Source organism: Bos javanicus, chromosome 11, assembly GCF_032452875.1.
Source record: "Bos javanicus breed banteng chromosome 11, ARS-OSU_banteng_1.0, whole genome shotgun sequence".
NCBI classification, from domain to species: Eukaryota; Metazoa; Chordata; class Mammalia; order Artiodactyla; family Bovidae; genus Bos; species Bos javanicus.
Window position 1 is genome coordinate 59,106,880 of NC_083878.1, and position 18,358 is coordinate 59,125,237.

Consider the following 18,358-nt stretch of genomic DNA (forward strand, 5'->3'; position numbering starts at 1 on the left):
TACCCACAGGCTCATTCACAGTTTGTTTCAGGGTCATGCTTTCCACCTATGGACACACTTTCCCAGTCTTTCTCCAGCTCAGGTAGTGTCTGAGGCTTTTGTCAATTCATCAAGGTAAATGAGGCTCAGAAACCCCCTCTCCACACCCCCCCAAAAAAGAAAGAAAAAAAAAATCACACAGTCTGTATTTTTAGTCTACCTTCAGTTATGTGTAAAGAAGAACAATCTATTGTACAGTTTTCTGGCTGAAAAAAGCTATTATCATCATCCATTTAGTTCTTTCCATAGTATATAGAACTGTCACACTGCCCTTGTACACTTTTAAACTGTAACAACTTAGTTTTAAGGTACAATAGAAACCATCTGAAAATGGCATTTTGAAGCAATTTTGTAAAAGTATGGAATCCATATTATATAATTGTTTGAAATGTTTCTATTTGAGATCCTGAGACAAATGAGGAATGGTTACAGCTACAGAAACTCTAAATGATGTGCTCTGAAAGACAAAATTAGATTCAGTGTAAGCCAGTGGAGAAAATTCAATGTACCAGAAATATGTAGATTATTTGTACTGTATAACAGCTTAAATAATTCAAGTTATAAAGTCTGAAAGTTGAGGAAAATAGGGAAACTTCAAATGCCCTCTATTGCTCTCATGATACAAAACAAGGTAGTTCTCTTTTAGCCTGAGTAGGCTAAAAACATGTTATTTTCTAAAACTGAGAGAAAATTCTGGTATCTCACATTATTATTGCAGACTCCTCACGAGCTATTTTGTTTTCTTTCTTAGAGTTCTGCATTTTTTATGGCCCTAAGATTGGCCCCCAGAGAGACTTAAGTCACAGTCATCATTACCACGTACCAGTCGCTCAAGTACATCTTGAGAGTCTATCAAGATATTTTCTAAAACTGTTCGCTTGAGAATTGTATCTACTCACAGGATAGGAAACCAAGAGGAACACACATTAGGACACATAGTTACAGTTCTCAAAATGTTGAATAATATTCTTTATGATTGTGGTTTAATTATATTGATTTATTGATTCTGGTGCAGTTCTGTTTGAAAGTGTTTGGAATGAGTCATTACCACAAAGGGACTATAATTCAAGACTGACTAAAAGAAATTTTAACTTATGAAGAAAGGAGAAAAAAAAAGAAGAAAAAAACTAAGGAAAGTGTAACTGAGGATATCACCAATGACTCTTGTTTCACATTGATTCTTTCTCCAAAGGGATGGCCAATTAGAGCAATAGATGTCAGACTTCACCATGTACAAAAATCACCTGTGGAGAGGTTTACTTTTGCTAAATCACTAAACTTACAGTGGAAAAACATTTATACCAACAGGTACACTAATATATTTAAATATTTACAAAAAAAAAAAAAAAAACTGTCACTATATTCAAACTGCATGGGGACCAAAAGGAGAAAAAAAAGTCAGGACTGAGGACTGAGAGTCCTTTCACTTCTAGAAATCATAATCAGACAGATCATAAATATTTGAAGTCCTTTTGATTTAGTTTTGTAAGTTGACGGTTGCTTAGAGGGCATGGTATCAGAATGAGTGAAATTAGGTTATTTAAAAGTTTAAGCAGTTTTGTAATAAGACATTTTGAGAAATCCATCAGAAATATCTGGATCTGCATAAATACAGAAAATAATCCAACAATACTTTATCCCTATGGCTCTGGATTCTTCTTCTTTAACCAGAACCAACATTTACTGTTTGGACCACACACTGACCTGGCTTAATATGTGCTCTGATTGCTTTCTAGATATATTAAAATATTGACAAGTTCCTGCAAAGTGCTTGCAAGAGTAAGTCTCTAAAAAAAAAAAATTGCTTTAGGTGTGGCTCTTAGGCCAATAACTCAGTTATGCAGAAAAACATATTTTTTTCTATAAATGCACAGTTTTATTTTTATATTTCATCTCAGCAGATTTTCAGGTAACTCTTCACCAATCATTAACATTATTGTACATTTTCTCCTAAAGAATATTTCCACAGGTTTATTCTTCTCAAACTTCAACCCTACTCATTTGTACTTATAAGATTTTCACATTTTTCAGGCAAGAGATCAGTTGTATTAGGATTGTGCTTAGAAATTAATACAGCTTTATAGTCACCCTTATTTTTTTTCTGTTAATTTTTAGTAATATTTGGTATTAAGCAAAATTTTATTTTACCTTTACAATCATTGACTTGGCTTCTCCCCACAATTCTCCAAAGAATTAACTACACTTCATATGCTTTTTTTTTACTCTGAAATATTCTTTCTCTGTTTTGGTAAGCTACAAAAATAACATTTTATGGGACAGTAAGCAAAAGTATAGAAACTGATGCAACTTTCATTAGTAAGACGCTAGGAATCTCACAATTACTGTTACCTCTTTTTAAATTTTAGTTTTATTAATTTTAAAATCTCAGCTTTATTGAGGTATAATTGACAAAATTATAACATAAAGTAGTGATTTCATATATGCATACTTTGTAAAAGGATTCCCACTATTTAGTTAATTAACACATTCATCATCTGCCACATTTATCTTCTTTTTTTCCAATGAGAACATTTGAGAGCTACTGACTTAGCAAATTTCAGTTATGCAGTAGTGTTACCAATGATAGTAACCATGCTATACATGAGACCCTCAGATATTATTCATCCTAAAGCTGCTATTTCCCACACTACAGCCCCTGTCAACCACTTTACTATTCCCTGTTTCTATGCATTTGTTTTCTTTTCTTTCTTTTCTTTTCTTGTTTTTTAGATTTCACCAAGAAGTGAGACCATACAATATTCATCTTTGTCTTATTTTGTTTAACAGAACGCCCCCCAAGTTTCATCCATGTTATTGCAAACGGTATGAATTTTTTCTTTCTCATAGTTTACTAATATTCCACTTTATATATGTGAATCTTCATTCATTTTTTGATGGATGCTTAGGTTGTTTCTATATCTTGACTCCTATGAATAATGAATATATTCATTATTGGCTCCTAGTGAATATATCTTAGCTGCAGTGAATTTGTAGTACAGATATCACTTTGAGATATTTCCTTTGGCTATACATTCAGAAGTAGAAATCTAAATCATATGGTAGTTCTATTTTTAATGATTTGAGGAGTTTCCATAATGGGTGCACCAATTTACATCCCCACTAACAATGTATAAGGGTTCCCTTTTCTCCATATCCTCAGTGACATTTGTTTTTTGTATTTTTTTATGATGATAGCCATTCTATCAGATGTAAGGTGCTATCTCATTGTGGTTTTGATTTGCAATTCTGTGATAATTAGTGATGTTGGGCATCTTTTTTGTTGTTGATTAGTTGCTAAGTTGTTTCTGACTCTGTGACCCCATGAACTATAGCCCACCAGGCTCCTCTGTCCATGGGATTTCCCAGGCAAGAATACTGAAGTGGGTTTCCATTTCCTTCTGTAGGGGATTGTCCCGACCCTGGAATTGAACCCATGTCTCCTTCATTTCCATTTAAAGTTCTTTTGTCTCCTTAGGTAGGTTTATTTCCAAAATATACAAGCAGCTTATACATCTCAATATCAGAAAAACAAACAACCCAATCAAAAAGTGGGAAAAAGACCTAAACAGACATTTCTCCAAAGAAGATATACAGATGGCTAACAAACACATGAAAAGATGCTCAACATCACTCGTTATTAGAGAAATGCAAATCAAAACTACAATGAGATACCACCTCATACCAGTCAGAATGACTATCATCAAAATGTCTACAAACAATAAATGCTGGAGAGAGTATGGAGAAAAGGGAATCCTCTTGTACTACTGGTGGAAATGTAAATTGATACAGCCACTATGGAAGATGGTATGGAGATTACTTTAAAAACTTGGAATAAAACTACCATATGACCTAGCAATCTAACTATTAGACATATACCCTGAGGAAATCAAAATTGAAAAAGACACATGTACCCCAATATTCATTGCAGCACTATTTACAATAGCTAAAAGATGGAAGCAACCTAGATGTACATCAACAGATGAATGGATAAAGAAGCTGTGGTATATACATATATACATGGAATACTACTCAGCCATAAAAAGGAATACATTTGAGTCAGTTCTCATGAGTGGATAAACCTGGAGTCTCTTATACAGAGTGAAGTAAGAAAGAGAAATATAAATATCATATAGTGATGAATATATATGGAATCTAGAAGGATGGTGGAGAAGGCAATGGCACCCCACTCCAGTACTTTTGCCTAGAAAATCCCATGGACGGAGGAGCCTGGTGGGCTGCAGTCCATGGGGTCATGAAGAGTCGGACATGACTGAGCGACTTCACTTTCACTTTTCACTTTCATGCATTGGAGAAGGAAATGGCAACCCACTCCAGTGTTCTTGCTTGGAGAATCCCAGGGACAGGGAAGCCTGGTGGGCTGCCGTCTCTGGGGTCGCACAGAGTCGGACATGACTGAAGCGACTTAGCAGCAGCAGAAAGATGGTACTGATGAATTTGTTTTCAGGGCAGTAGTAGAGAAACAGACATAGAGAACAGACCTATGGACATTGGGAGGAGGTGAGGACAGAGAGGGTGAGATGTATGGAGAGAGTAACATGGAAATTTACAATACCATATGTAAAATAGATAGCCAATGGGAATTTTGTATGACTCAGGGAACTCAAATAGGGACTCTGTAACAATCTAGAAGGGTGGGGTGGGGAGGGAGATGAGAGGGAGGTTCAGAAGGGAGGGGACGTGGGAGAACCTATGGCTGATTCTTGTTGATATGACAGAAAATCACAAAATTCTGTAAAGCAATTATCCTTCAATTAAAAAAATAAAGTGGCCAAAAAAAGCAAGGTGAGAGATGGGTGTGATTAGTTATTGCACACTTACTGTCAGAATCCTTTGTTCTTGTACCTGTCCACTTAGGTCATGTCATGATGTTTCTGCAAACCTCCAGTAAAACAAATGTTATTCTCTGTCCTGCAAATTTTATTTTTATGAATGGACTCTTACAGGTCAGAACCCTAAGAATGGGCTATCCTATGTATTTCAGGCTATTAGACAACATTCTTTTACAAAAGGTGCAGAGCCAGCATGACTAAGCACCGGCAACAGTGCACAAAGGTTAAAGTAAAAAAACAGATCTAATACAGAGTCAGATATGTTCTTTCTTGTTACAATTGCTCCAAAAAGAATTCAGCTAAACTTCATGAGCTTTTGTAACCATGTCCATGTAAGCTGAAAAATGTTGATCTGTTATCTTCTTTTGTCTGTATGTGCGGAGGAGACGATAGAATTAGTATTTTGAGGAAAAGCTCAGTTTCTTGAACTGCCTTCTGCTGGGAATGATGAGTCACTCACTGAAGGGCATGTAATAAGCAATTGACCAGAAGACATTGAGTCAACTTCTAATAAAGTAGCAATAGATCTCTTTCACCACATATTGTCACCTAATTGTGAAATTCTCATGTCCAAGCATATGGCCTTTCTTCTACCTCACACTTCTCTAAGACTGTTCATAATGAAGTAAATATGACACGAATTTGACAGCATATTGCTAGTTATTCAACACATTAGTCAATTCAACTTCAAGAGAATAGTTCAAAACATATATTTACACGATCAGATCAGATCAGTCACTCAGTCATGTCCGACTCTTTGTGACCCCATAAATCGCAGCACGCCAGGCCTCCCTGTCCATCACAAACTCCCGGAGTTCACTCAGACTCACGTCCATCGAGTCAGTGATGCCATCCAGCCATCTCATCCTCTGTCGTCCCCTTCTCCTCCTGCCACCAATCCCTCTCAGCATCAGAGTCTTTTCCAATGAGTCAACTCTTCACATGAGGTGGCCAAAGTACTGGAGTTTCAGCTTTAGCATCATTCCTTCCAAAGAAATCCCAGGGCTGATCTCCTTCAGAATGGACTGGTTGGATCTCCTTGCAGTCCAAGGGACTCTCAGGAGTCTTCTCCAACACCACAGTTCAAAAGCATCAGTTCTTCGGTGCTCAGCTTTATGGTCCAACTCTCACATCCATACATGACTACTAGAAAAACCATAGCTTTGACTAGATAGACTTTGGTTGGCAAAGTAATGTCTCTGCTTTTTAATAATGCTGTCTGGGTTAGTCATAGCTTTTCTCGAAGGAACAAGTGTCTTTTAATTTCATAATTTCATGGCTGCAGTCACCATTGCAGTGATTTTGGGGCCCAAGAAAATAAAGTCTCTTGCTATTTCCATTGTTTCCCATCTATTTGCCATGAAGAAATGGGACTGGATGCCATGATCTTAGTTTTTTAAATGTTGAGTTTTAAGTCAACTTTTCACTCTCCTCTTTCATCTTCATCAAAAAGCTCTTTAGTTCCTCTTCTATTTTGTCATAGCATGGCATCATCTGCATATCTGAGGTTATTGATATTTCTCCCAGAAATCTAGATTCCAGCTGTGATTCATCCTGCCTGGCATTTCACATGATGTACTCTGCATATAAATAAGCAGGGTGACAATGTACAGCCTTGATGTACTGTTTTCCCAATTTGGAACCAGTCCATTGTTCCATATCCAGTTATAACTGTTGCTTCTTGACCTGCATACAGATTTCTCAAGAGACAGGTAAGGTGGTCTGGTATTCCCATATCCTGAAAAATTTTCCAGTTTATTGTGATCCATACAGTCAAAGTCTTTAGGGTAGTCAATGAAGCAGAAGCAGAAGTTTTTCTGGAATTCTCTTGCTTTTTCTCTGATCCAGTGAATGTTGGCAATTTGATCTCTGGTTCCTCTGCCTTTTCTAAATCCAGCTTGTACATCTGGAACTTCTCAGTTCACATACTGTTGAAGCCTAGCTTAGCAAATTTTGAGCACTATTTTGCTAGCATGTGAGATGAGTGCAATTGTGCGGCCGTTAGAACATTGTTTGGTATTGCCTTTCTTTGGGATTGAAATGAAAACTGACCATTTCCAGCCCTGTGGCCCTGCTGAGTTTTCCAAATTGCTGACAAATTGAGTGCAGCACTTTAACAGCATCATCTTCTATGATTTGATATAGCTCAGCTAGAATTATATCACCTCCACTAGCTTTCTTCATAGTGATGCTTTCTAAGGCTCACTTGACTTCGCACTCCAGGATGTTGGGCTCTAGGTGAGTGATCATACCATTGTGATTATCTGGGTCATTAAGTTCTTTTTTGTATAGTTCTTCTGTGTATTCTTGCCACCTCTTCTTAATATCTTCTGCTTCTGTTTGGTCCATACCATTTCTGTCCTTTATTGTACCCATCTTTGCATGAAATATTCCTTTGATATCTCTAATTTTCTTGAAGAGATCTCTAGTCTTAAAATGGTACAAATGAATTTATTTACAAAACAGAAACAGTCACATATATAAAAAACAACATTATGGATACTGAGAGTGAAAGAGGTAAGGGGTAAATTGAGAGATCAGGATTAACACATACACACTACCTATAAAATAGGTAACTAATAAGAACCCACTGTACTGCACAAGGAACACTACTCCATACTCTGTAATGACCTATTTGGGAAAAGAATCTAAAAAGAGTGTATATACATATATACATAAAACTGATCGTTTTGTTGTATAGCAGAAACCAACACAACATTATAAATAAACTATAATTCAATAAAATTTAATTTAAAAAAAACAGAAAGCTAAAGGATCACACACACACACACACACACACAAATAGAGACTGTTATCCTGGGTCTCTTAGTACTGTGGATCAAAAACTTTAACAAGCATATTCTGAACATGGTGAGAGACAGAGGTTTTATGTTAATCTACTAAGATTTTGGAGTTTGTTATCCCATCATGACTTAGAAAACTTAAGAGTTATGAATGGAAAAATAATCAATAGAAACTCAATGCATTTTCTTTCTGGACCCCATTGCATAATTCTAAACATTCCCTGAGATGTATTGGCTCTCCTTTGAAAACCACTGCTTTAGAAATCACCTGGTGAAAGTGAGAGACTAAACTGACTACAGGCCAATTGTAGAACTTCTTCTTTAGAGTTCTAATTGTTAAAGCATAAATGTATAACACAGTACTTAGTACTGAAGAGTTCATATGCTGTTACCAGGTGACGTGTAGGTACCTGAAATGTTGCTGATCCCATTCGTGATGCCAGTTGTCATGCTGTTCACATTGTTCACATTGTTTGCTGAACCCAGGGTAGGGAAGGCTAGAGCTAAGAAGCTGGAAGAAGATGCTAGGAGCCACAGGAAATGCAGGCATGTTTATTCTCTCCTGGCTGATGTAGCAGCTGTAGCAGCAGCTATAGCATAAGCTAACACAACGCAACCTCTTTCCTGGCTGACACAGCAGCAGTAGCAGTAGACACACTATATTCTCTCCTCTCGTGGCTGACCCAAGGGACACAGCCATGAGGCAGCAATAATGCCACCACTTTTTAGGCGGAGCTTATATATGCATCGGAGAAGGCAATGGCACCCCACTCCAGTACTCTTGCCTGGAAAACCCCATGGATGGAGGAGCCTGGTAGGCTGCAGTCCATGGGATCGCTGAGGGTCAGACAAGACTGAGCGACTTCACTTTCACTTTTCACTTTCAGGCATTGGAGAAGGAAATGGCAACTCACTCCAGTGTTCTTGCCTGGAGAATCCCATGGACAGAGAAGCCTGGTGGGCTTCAGTCCGTGGGGTCGCACAGAGTCGGACACGACTGACGAGACTTGGCAGCAGCTCATGAGCAAGCAAGTACCTTGTGACGTGCATGCACAGTGCTTTAAAAGATCTCAGCTTTTATAGTCATTATTTACAAAATGTGGGGTGAGAGAGCCTGAACATGCCAGCTTGGCTAATTTGCTCTCTCCCCACATTGCTCCACATGTAATAAGCTCTAGCATTCTGACTTCGACCAAATATTACACATCCTTTGCTTATAAAAGTAAACATCACTTCTTTTTTTTTTTTAACATCACTTCTTAATAGCAGGAAAATGTAACAATTGATAATGAATAATTTATTTAAGGACAATTCTTACATGGAATTTATGAAGTAGGGATGACCACATAAGTAAAATCAGATTAATTCCTACTAACCTGTATCACTCTTCCCAAATTTGGATTTCATCTTTTTCCTTTGCTTTGTGCAGAGACAACAGAGGAACACTTTTTTGGAGCAGTTTCTTTCTACCACTAGCTGTTGACTTTCAGATAAATATGAGATCAAGATAGTCCCTATGATCTAGTTTTTAAAATGTCCTCTGTGATTACCTTACAAATTGAGGATGAGGCAGTGTATTTTTCAAGTTTATTATGGTTGCAAATCATAGAAACCAAAATCAAATTAGCTAAAACAAAAGGAACGTAATGGTCCATTTAACTACAAAGTCCAAGGATTAAAACTTGCTCCAGACATGGCTCAATCTAGGAGAGCAAAAAATATAATTTATCTTTTTTTACTTCATCCCTTGGCTCAGATTTTGTCTATTGATTTCATTCTCAAACAAACTTACTATGTGTGCTAGGATACTGTGTGGAGAAGGCAATGGCACCCCACTCCAGTACTCTTGCCTGGAAAATCCCATGGATGGAGGAGCCTGGAAGGCTGCAGTCCATGGGGTCATTGAGGGTAGGATACGACTGAGTGTCTTCACTTTCACTTTTCACTTGTATGCATTGGAGAAGGAAATGGCAACCCACTCCAGTGTTCTTGCCTGGAGAATCCCAGGGACAGGGGAGCCTGGTGGGCTGCCATCTGTGGGGTCACACAGAGTCAGACACAACTGAAGTGACTTAGCTGCAGCAGCAGCAGCAGGATACTGTGTCAGGTCACTCTGGGCTTCCATTGTCTTCAACTTCTGAGATTTTAGTAGCAAGAGATAGCTTACATATTACTACCTACCAAAAGTACTCAGATTGACCACAGTGGACTTTATGCCTACTCTCAGGAACTAGAAGCACAAACAAGTAATTTTGTTTTTGTTTTTGTAGAAGAGGGGGAACTTCCAAAAGGAAAATACAAGAGTAACCCAGAAATGGGTAGAATTTGCCTTATGTAGGGAAAACCTCTGATCTAGGTTTTGCAGTCTTTATGCACATCAGACCTCCAAAAGGAATGTACCTACTAAATTTCCAGTTAAAGTCTATGAGAATCTCCTTTGTTGCTAAATCTCTTGTAGCCCAATCCATTTATTAATTGATACCAGAAGAGAAAATACTCATGCTTAACTTTCCAAAGAATAGATTTTTAAATGTACACTCTTTAAGAGTTCAAGTCAAACAATGAAAATTTGAATTAATATGCCGAAGGAATATTTTAGAACATGTGGTATTGCTGAAGTACAAAGGATAGAGTCCAGTGAAAATATAAAGCTAACATTATTTAAAATAACTAACCAGTCATATTTCTGGATGATAAAGCAGTTGATAAAATTTAAACTTACAATGTGAATGAAGGGTCAAAGGATTTCACAACTTACTAGATCCAGCCAAGTGGAAGATTATGAATTGAGACCTTAGAGTTTCAGTGGTTGAATTATTTGTTTTCAACTCTTCGAAACCTCTGAATAAGTATGTGAGTTGGGTGAAGTGGGACAAATTCATTCTTTACTGGGCATTTATTAATGATTCATATTCTCTTTCAATATTCTCTTTTATCATTAAAAGTGTTGAGCATATGGTGTGCTAATAAAGCTACCATAATATACTAAGACTGTGCCATTTAAAAAGCTAGCTTTTAGCTGAAAACAAAAAAACAAAGCATCTGATTTCATCTCCTGTTTTGATTGCCTCTCATACATTACTCAGCAGCCTCTAACTTCCTGAACTCCTTAACAAAAACTTCAATCATGCAGCAAGACTTTTGACACAGCAGAATTTTCACTAACATCCTTTCAGCGGCTGATTTCTTTTGTTTCGGGAAGGGATCTCACACTCTGCTTTGGATTATTAAAGCTAATTAAAGTGATGACTCTTGTGTGCCTTACTGTCACTCAAGGTCTCTGGAAGGGGCATCCTATTCCTTCTCATTCTTCTCTTCCTTTTCTGTGGTATTGGAAGAAGAAAGAAAGGAAATGCTATCCCACTGGGACTCTAAGTAGAAAGCAAATATCTCTGGGAAGACTTTCTAAAACAGAGGAGGCAATTTCTCAATTTACTCTCAAAGAAACACTATCCCACCTATTAATTCACAGCTGGGAACTTTTTAGATATATACAACTTTTACATTTTTCTAATAAAAATCTTTTTACTAGTTTTCTAATTGGGAATTCATCATATATATATGCAATACTTTCAAACAAAATTTAAAGTTTCCTGAAGAGTATCCACATTTTGATAAAATGTAAAAAAATATATATATTTTTGGAGGAAAATTATGAGAGGAGCTGCTTGAAGTTACGAGATTTTAAAAGACTCAAGTGTATATAATTCATTCTAAATTTAAAATACTTTGAATGTCTATGATGTTATATTAATTAATTTCCGCAAAATTCAGAAGAAAAATCTTTATATTTTTTCTAAACTTAATAATTCTTATTTTGTCAAACCTCCATTTCATTATCTATTTATACAAATCTGAATACAATATTCTCATTTCAGTTTTTTGATCATATTAACCTGAGAGTGAACAGTATAGTTAGGAATGATCTAGCATGCAAGTGACAGCAAATCCAATCAACATGAACTTGAACAAGTAGGAGTTTACCTTTCTATAGCGCTCATTCAGTGGCTCCACGATATCCCTAATATGTGAGTCTTATGCCCCTTTTTGATTTACTGACCTGACTGTGTTGGTCCTTGGCTTCCAGTTGTAAGAAGTCTTCCCTAACTTTGGCATCACATCCCAGTCTAAGGCAGGAAGAAGAAAGGGAAGTGAAGTCGTTCAGTCACGTCTGACTGTTTGCAACCCTGTGGACTGTAGCCTACCAGGCTCCTCTGTCCATGGGATTTTCCCGGCAAGAGTACTCTAGTGGGTTGCCATTTCCTTCTCCAGGGGATCTTCCCAACCCAGGAATCGAACCCAGGCCTCCCATATTGCAGGCAGATGCTTTACCATCTAAACCAGGGAAGCCCCTAGGAAGAAGAAGGTGGTGCAGAAAGGCTTTTGGCTGAGTATGTCAAATCCAGACATACTTCTAAGTCAAAAGTCTCATAAGTCAAAATGTTATCACATGGCCACCATGCATATAAGTCATCACAGAAAAAGGGAGTGGCGGTGTAGAACAGTGAAATCTATGTAACAGTGTCTGCTATAAATCTCTGTTGCTTGTTTTCATAGACATGTACTACATTGTTCCTTAATTCTATAAAGAATAAAATCTACATATTTCTAAATGAAGAATTTTTGAATCCAAGAAACAAATTTCAATGTGTGCTAACAGTAAATATATTTCACACTCAAAAGCAACTGTTATTAAATTAATAATGCATCTGGGAGCTGAGACAACATGTCTCAAAGGAACCACAGTATGTTAATTCTTAGTTAGAGGGTCCTTTTGCATTGTATGTTTCTACTTTTCTAAAATGAAATTAGTAACATTTTAGCATGGTAAATTTCCTTAAAATTGTAAATAACTCATAATTGTCTAGGTAACCAACCATGTGTTGAATCTTAATTCAGATAATGATCACAAACAGCAGGTGTCGGGTAGTTGCACTGGGAATCATCCTGCTGTTTTCAAAAGGTTGTTACAATTTCTGTTGCTTCCCATCTTAAAACATATACAAAAATAATAGGTGCATGCATAATTAAGAGTGAAACTTCCATGTGGACCCAATATCACTATTTTTATTGGACTTTTATCTACAAACTAGGTCATGATGAAGACAGACAAATTTAAATTTTTTATGGCCTCATATTGTTTCATCTCACAGAAATGATATGCAGAGTTGGATTACATGAAGATGATTAAAACAATCCCCAAGTCATTTTCTTTCTCAAATATGATTTTGAAGAATACAATATAAATAAAATACAAGTATAAACTAAGAAACATGACTGTTCAGTGATATATTTCTAAGAAAATGAGGTGGGAACTGACAGCCAATTTGGATTTTTCTGCTCCATTCCATATTGATCATTTTCTTGTATATTTGGGTTTATTAAAGCATTTCTGAATTGTAGAGCAATCCTCCTATGCAGGCAGAAATAAATGGTCTTTTTCATTTTAATGGTTTGCTGGAATTAAATGGACTACTTAAAATCTTTTGAGTGTAATGGTACTATCCTATAAAGAAGATAATATTTATAGTCAAAGGACTTAAGTATGAACTTTTATTTAATTTGAAGTGTGACTTCAAGTAAATTATTTAATTGCCAGAGCCTCAATTTACTTATCTGCATTTGGAGCCTAAGAAAAATTGTTTGAGAAATGCTAGCCAGCACGTGGGAAAAACTTTATTTGTCAGCTCGTTTCACTTTTCCTTGATCGTCAACTTTCTTAATGGCTGCTTGGATAGCCTCTTGGTCGCCCAGGAACTGGTGAGGCCCAACAGTATGCAGGTTCTCGTCCAGTTCCAGGAGAATGGGGACCCCAGTAGGAAGAGTAATGTTGATAATTTCTTCATCCGAGATACCTTCCAGATATTTCAGGAGTGCCCGGCAGCTATTTCCATGAGCAGATATCAGAACGGTTTTACCACGCAATACTTCAGGAGCAATCCTCTCATTCCAATAGGGAATAGAAGGGCCACAGCAGTAGGCATAAGATTGAAAATAAAACTTACAATTTTTAATACTTCATTTCACTTGCTTTGAAGTAAGGGGTTAAAAGTGCATTCTATTTTTGCAAGTAAATTTAAATATTGGCTTTCATATTTTACCCTGTTTTTTTATTTACTCCTGAATCTCTTTCAAATTAAACTTTTAAATTCTTCTGTTCAACTCTGGATTTCACCCATGCTCCTTTGGTCTCACCAGATCTGTGCTTGATCTACATACACGTGCAGCAGCATCTGGAATAGGTCACATTTCATCACTCAACTCAATTTCCCCTAGTTGGTCACATCTCACCCATAAAAGATCAAGAATTATGCAAATTTGCTTTTTTTTTAATCAACCTTGACATGAGTGTAATAGATTTCAAATTCCTCTCTTCTTTCTATTTAATTTAAATCCCTTGAAAGAGACTGATGGCTTTAAAATAAAATCTTTATGTGGTTAAAAATATTTTCCATTTTGCATCACTGGGATTTTCAGAGTGAAATAATATAAATGTTAGAAATATTCTAAGAATTCATATTATTTTAATGATTTTCCTTCTCACTGGGGCTCCTTACTTTTTTGTATTTAAATGCAACAAGACTTTGAGTGAATCACTGGAGGCTGATAGCAGACTTTAAAGGTCAGATAACTAGATAAGTAAAAGAAATATGGCAGATGTCATTTCATAGTAATATTTGTGAACATATAATACAGTCAGACTTAGGACTGATGATGTAAGAAAATATAAATTCACTGTGTGCAATTCTTTTGTTAGCAGATATGCTTCTAAGCTTTTTTAAAAACGTGATCTTCTACCAAAAGGCCAGTATGCCTCCTCCAAGGCAGTTTAATTTCAGTTTCCCAAAGGTTTATCATGTTAAGGAAATCAAGACTCCTCAAAGTACCTGATTTTTAGTATTACCTCTATCAAAACTCACGTTATGCATTCCATTTCTGTACAGAGAACCCTGGACTCTTTTTTAATTGATTTTTTAAATGTTACTTATGTATTTCTAGATCATGCTAATATGAAATAATTATATTTAAAAAAAGGTTTTAATTTGCAAAGCCCGACTGTCTCCACCTAGGCAGAATTTATGCAGTAGGAGTAAATGCCCTTAGGTGAGTGGGGATTTCTATTGATGTTGCCTAGTTGCTATTCTCAGCTGTGAATTTTTGAGTGAGGCATAGCTGAGAAAGAGTCTTTTTTGTTTTACTACCATCTGAGTTTCTCTTTTAGGGCAGAGACTATGATTTTCATGGTCACATCTCTCTATTTTCCAGGATGCGATGTCTAAAACAAGGTTAATACTTGTTGAGTAGGGAATTAATGAACACTATTATTTTTTCAAATGTAACAAGGTAAATAATGATTATATTTATTCACTGAATATGAACATTTTATAACATTTACTATGTGGCAACTACTTGTAATTGAGTGAAACAGCATTTGATAACTACATTAATCATTTCATTATGATTGTACCCCAAAGAAATTGAAGGCCAGCAAAGGACAAGCCTACTGTGTTAACTGGATAAGAACACTTAAATATCAGTATGTAACCATAGGGGATAAATCTCTGATTTCCATAACAATTTTTAAAAATTTAAGAAATAAAATTTAATACAGAAATATATAGTTCCTCCACTCCTTTAATTCTTTAATGGTACTTGCAACCTAATCGTTACCTCTGGCATTTGTTGAGATCTAAGTTGAAGCACTTAGAATACTTTCTCATGGTCATGAGATGTTGACTGTGCTTATTTCAGGAGGCACTGCTCTGAAACGTGAAGCGCTGGGGTCAAAGCCCTTACTTACCACACTCCAGTTAGTTACTGGCTTCAAAAGCGCCTCTAGGTTTTCACTAGCTTGCTAGCACACCAGGCTAGAGTTATCTGTCTTAATAATCTGGTGCAAAAAACATGTCTTTTAGGAGAATGGCTTCTTTCCACAGCTGTCTTCTCTTTTCTTGCATCTTTCTGCAAGACAGATAGAGTAGTAGAGATATCCCATCTGTTTATCCTTCTACCTTATGGGTTTTTTTTTTTTAATTACATACTTGAAAATTTTTAAGCAATCTAGATTTATTACTCAGAGTCAGCCACACCCCCACGTCTGCCTTTGGCAAATGTTGTGTTGTTGTATTCGACGCTCAGTCATGTTCAACTCTTTGCAACCCGTGGAGTGTAGCCTGCCAGGCTCCTTTGTCCATGGAATTCTCCAGGCAAACATACTGGAGTGGGTTGCCATTTCCTTCTCCAGGGGGTCTTCCCGACTCAGGTAATGAACCCATATCATCTATGTTTCCTGTATTGGCAGACGGGTTCTTTACCGTCTGAGCCAACAAGGAAGCCCACCTTTGGCAAATACATAAAGCTAAGCACAACTAGTTTGAGAAAATATATAAGATGTTTGCTATCACAAAAAACCACAGACTGTAGGCTCAAACAACAGAATTTCTCATAAGTCTGGGGGCTGGGAGTAGAGTTCAGGGTGCCAGTATGGTTTGGTGAGGCCCTCTTCTGAATTTTAGACTTCTCATGGCAAAAGGGACTTGGATGTTCTGTGGGATCTCTTTTATAAGAGCATTAATCCCATTCATTATAGCTCCATTTTCACGAGCCTGTCACCTCCCCAAAGTCCCACCTCCTAACTCCATTACAGTGGGCATTAGGATTACAACATGTGATGGGGTGGGAGGGTGATGCAAACATTCAGACCATAGTACTTAAAATATTCCAGAGACACTTGTGGAAACTGAGGATAGAGATGCCCAGATTTTAGCAAAAGCTCTATCCAGGGACTCAGTTGTGTTTTCTATTAATTAATTTAACCATCATAACTATTATTATTTCTGTCTTATGAATGATGATACTGATGCCAGAAAGTTTAACTTTCCAGTGAGCACACGTTTAGTGAATAATAGAGCTTTTATTCAAACCCAAGAAATTTCTTTATGTAGACTATGCCTTTAAATGTCATGATATTCACAAATACAAAGGAAATGAGAAGCTATTAACAGAGGAACATAGTCTAGAAATTTGTTTCATATAGACTGCACAGGGTCTTCTTCACACTCTCTAGTTCACACTGGCATTTCATCCTATTTTATCTTCCATATGGAATTTTCTGCTTATTTATACCTTTTTCTCTCTTACATATTCAATTTTGTGCTTGTTCCATCACAGAACCAGTGATTCTTTACAACTCTTTTAAGAAATATTTTGAGACTTAGTTCCCAAACCTATTTTTCCCTTTCTATCAGTAGTTCTGGCTTGTAAGAGATGGTAGTTAGAATATTTAGATTTAGAACATTCTCATAATTTGAGGCCAAATAATAAGTTAAGGGTTGCTGAGTGGCTTTTGGATGGTTACTCTTGAGTTGAGTGCCTGCTAATGGCTAAGATGGTATCATGTGGTACAAAACATTGTCACCTTGACTTAGTCGTTTCCATAGAGGCACAGTAAGACATGTCTCAATGCCTTATAATATCATTATCATTAATTTTATACATTTATTCTTCTAAAAAAAGGGAAAAAATAAGAAAAAGAAATAAGAATAAGAAGAGAAGAAAAGCACCCTGACTGAGAATATTGCTAGACCTGAAAGAGATCTTCAGTTCAGTTCAGTTCAGTCACTCAGTCGTGTCCGACTCTTTGTGACCCCATGAATCGTAGCACGCCAGGCCTCCCTGTCCATCACCAACTCCCGGACTTCACTCAGACTCACGTCCATCGAGTCAGTAATGCCATCCAGCCATCTCATCCTCTGTCGTCCCCTTTTCCTCCTGCCCCCAATCCTTCCCAGCATCAGAGTCTTTTCCAGTGAATCAACTCTTTGCATGAGGTGGCCAAAGTACTGGAGTTTCAGCTTTAGCATCATTCCTTCCAAAGAAATCCCGGGGCTGATCTTCTTCAGAATGGACTATTACTACATCTGGAGAAGGAAATGGCAACCCCCTTCAGTATCTTGCCTGGAGAATCCCATGGACAGAGGAGTCTGGCAGGCTCCAGTCCATGGGGTCACAAGAGTCAGACACGACTTAGCGACTAAACCACCACCACCACCATTACTACACCACTCTTCTTCCTTTATTAATTAGAAACAAAAATGAGTATATGTCCAAAGCAGTGAAGTTGCAGGCTAGGTGCAATGATGTTTAGATAAATTACAAATCCCTTTTTTCAAAGAGTTCAAAGCTAACTTGGGGAGGTGTAAGTCATACTCATGTACAATGTCAAGGGAGATGTTTCTTTATACTATTTGAACTCCCATTGTCTTATACATACTAATCTACACAAAATAAGCTCCAAATAAAAAGCTTGTTCTGCATCCTATGTGTGTTCCCTACACAATGATCCACTTCCTTTTCATTTACTTCCTTATAAATAAAACTTAGAGAAGATAAATAATACACTCAATTTCTAGCACTGATCTTATTTCTAGCTTTAGCCAAGATATTCAGTAACTTCTCCCCATCCATCAACCTGATTATGATCAGGTTAATCTTCTGATTTTTCTTTTCTTTTCTTTTCTTTTTTTGCCTATTCCTGAACTTCTGAGAGAAGTTCATAGAGAAAATAGAAACATAAGAGGGTTCATTCTCAACTTCCTGTCTTGCCCCAATCTCATCTCTCCAGTCATAAGATTGACCTCCATGCTCACTGCCACCTTTTTTCTT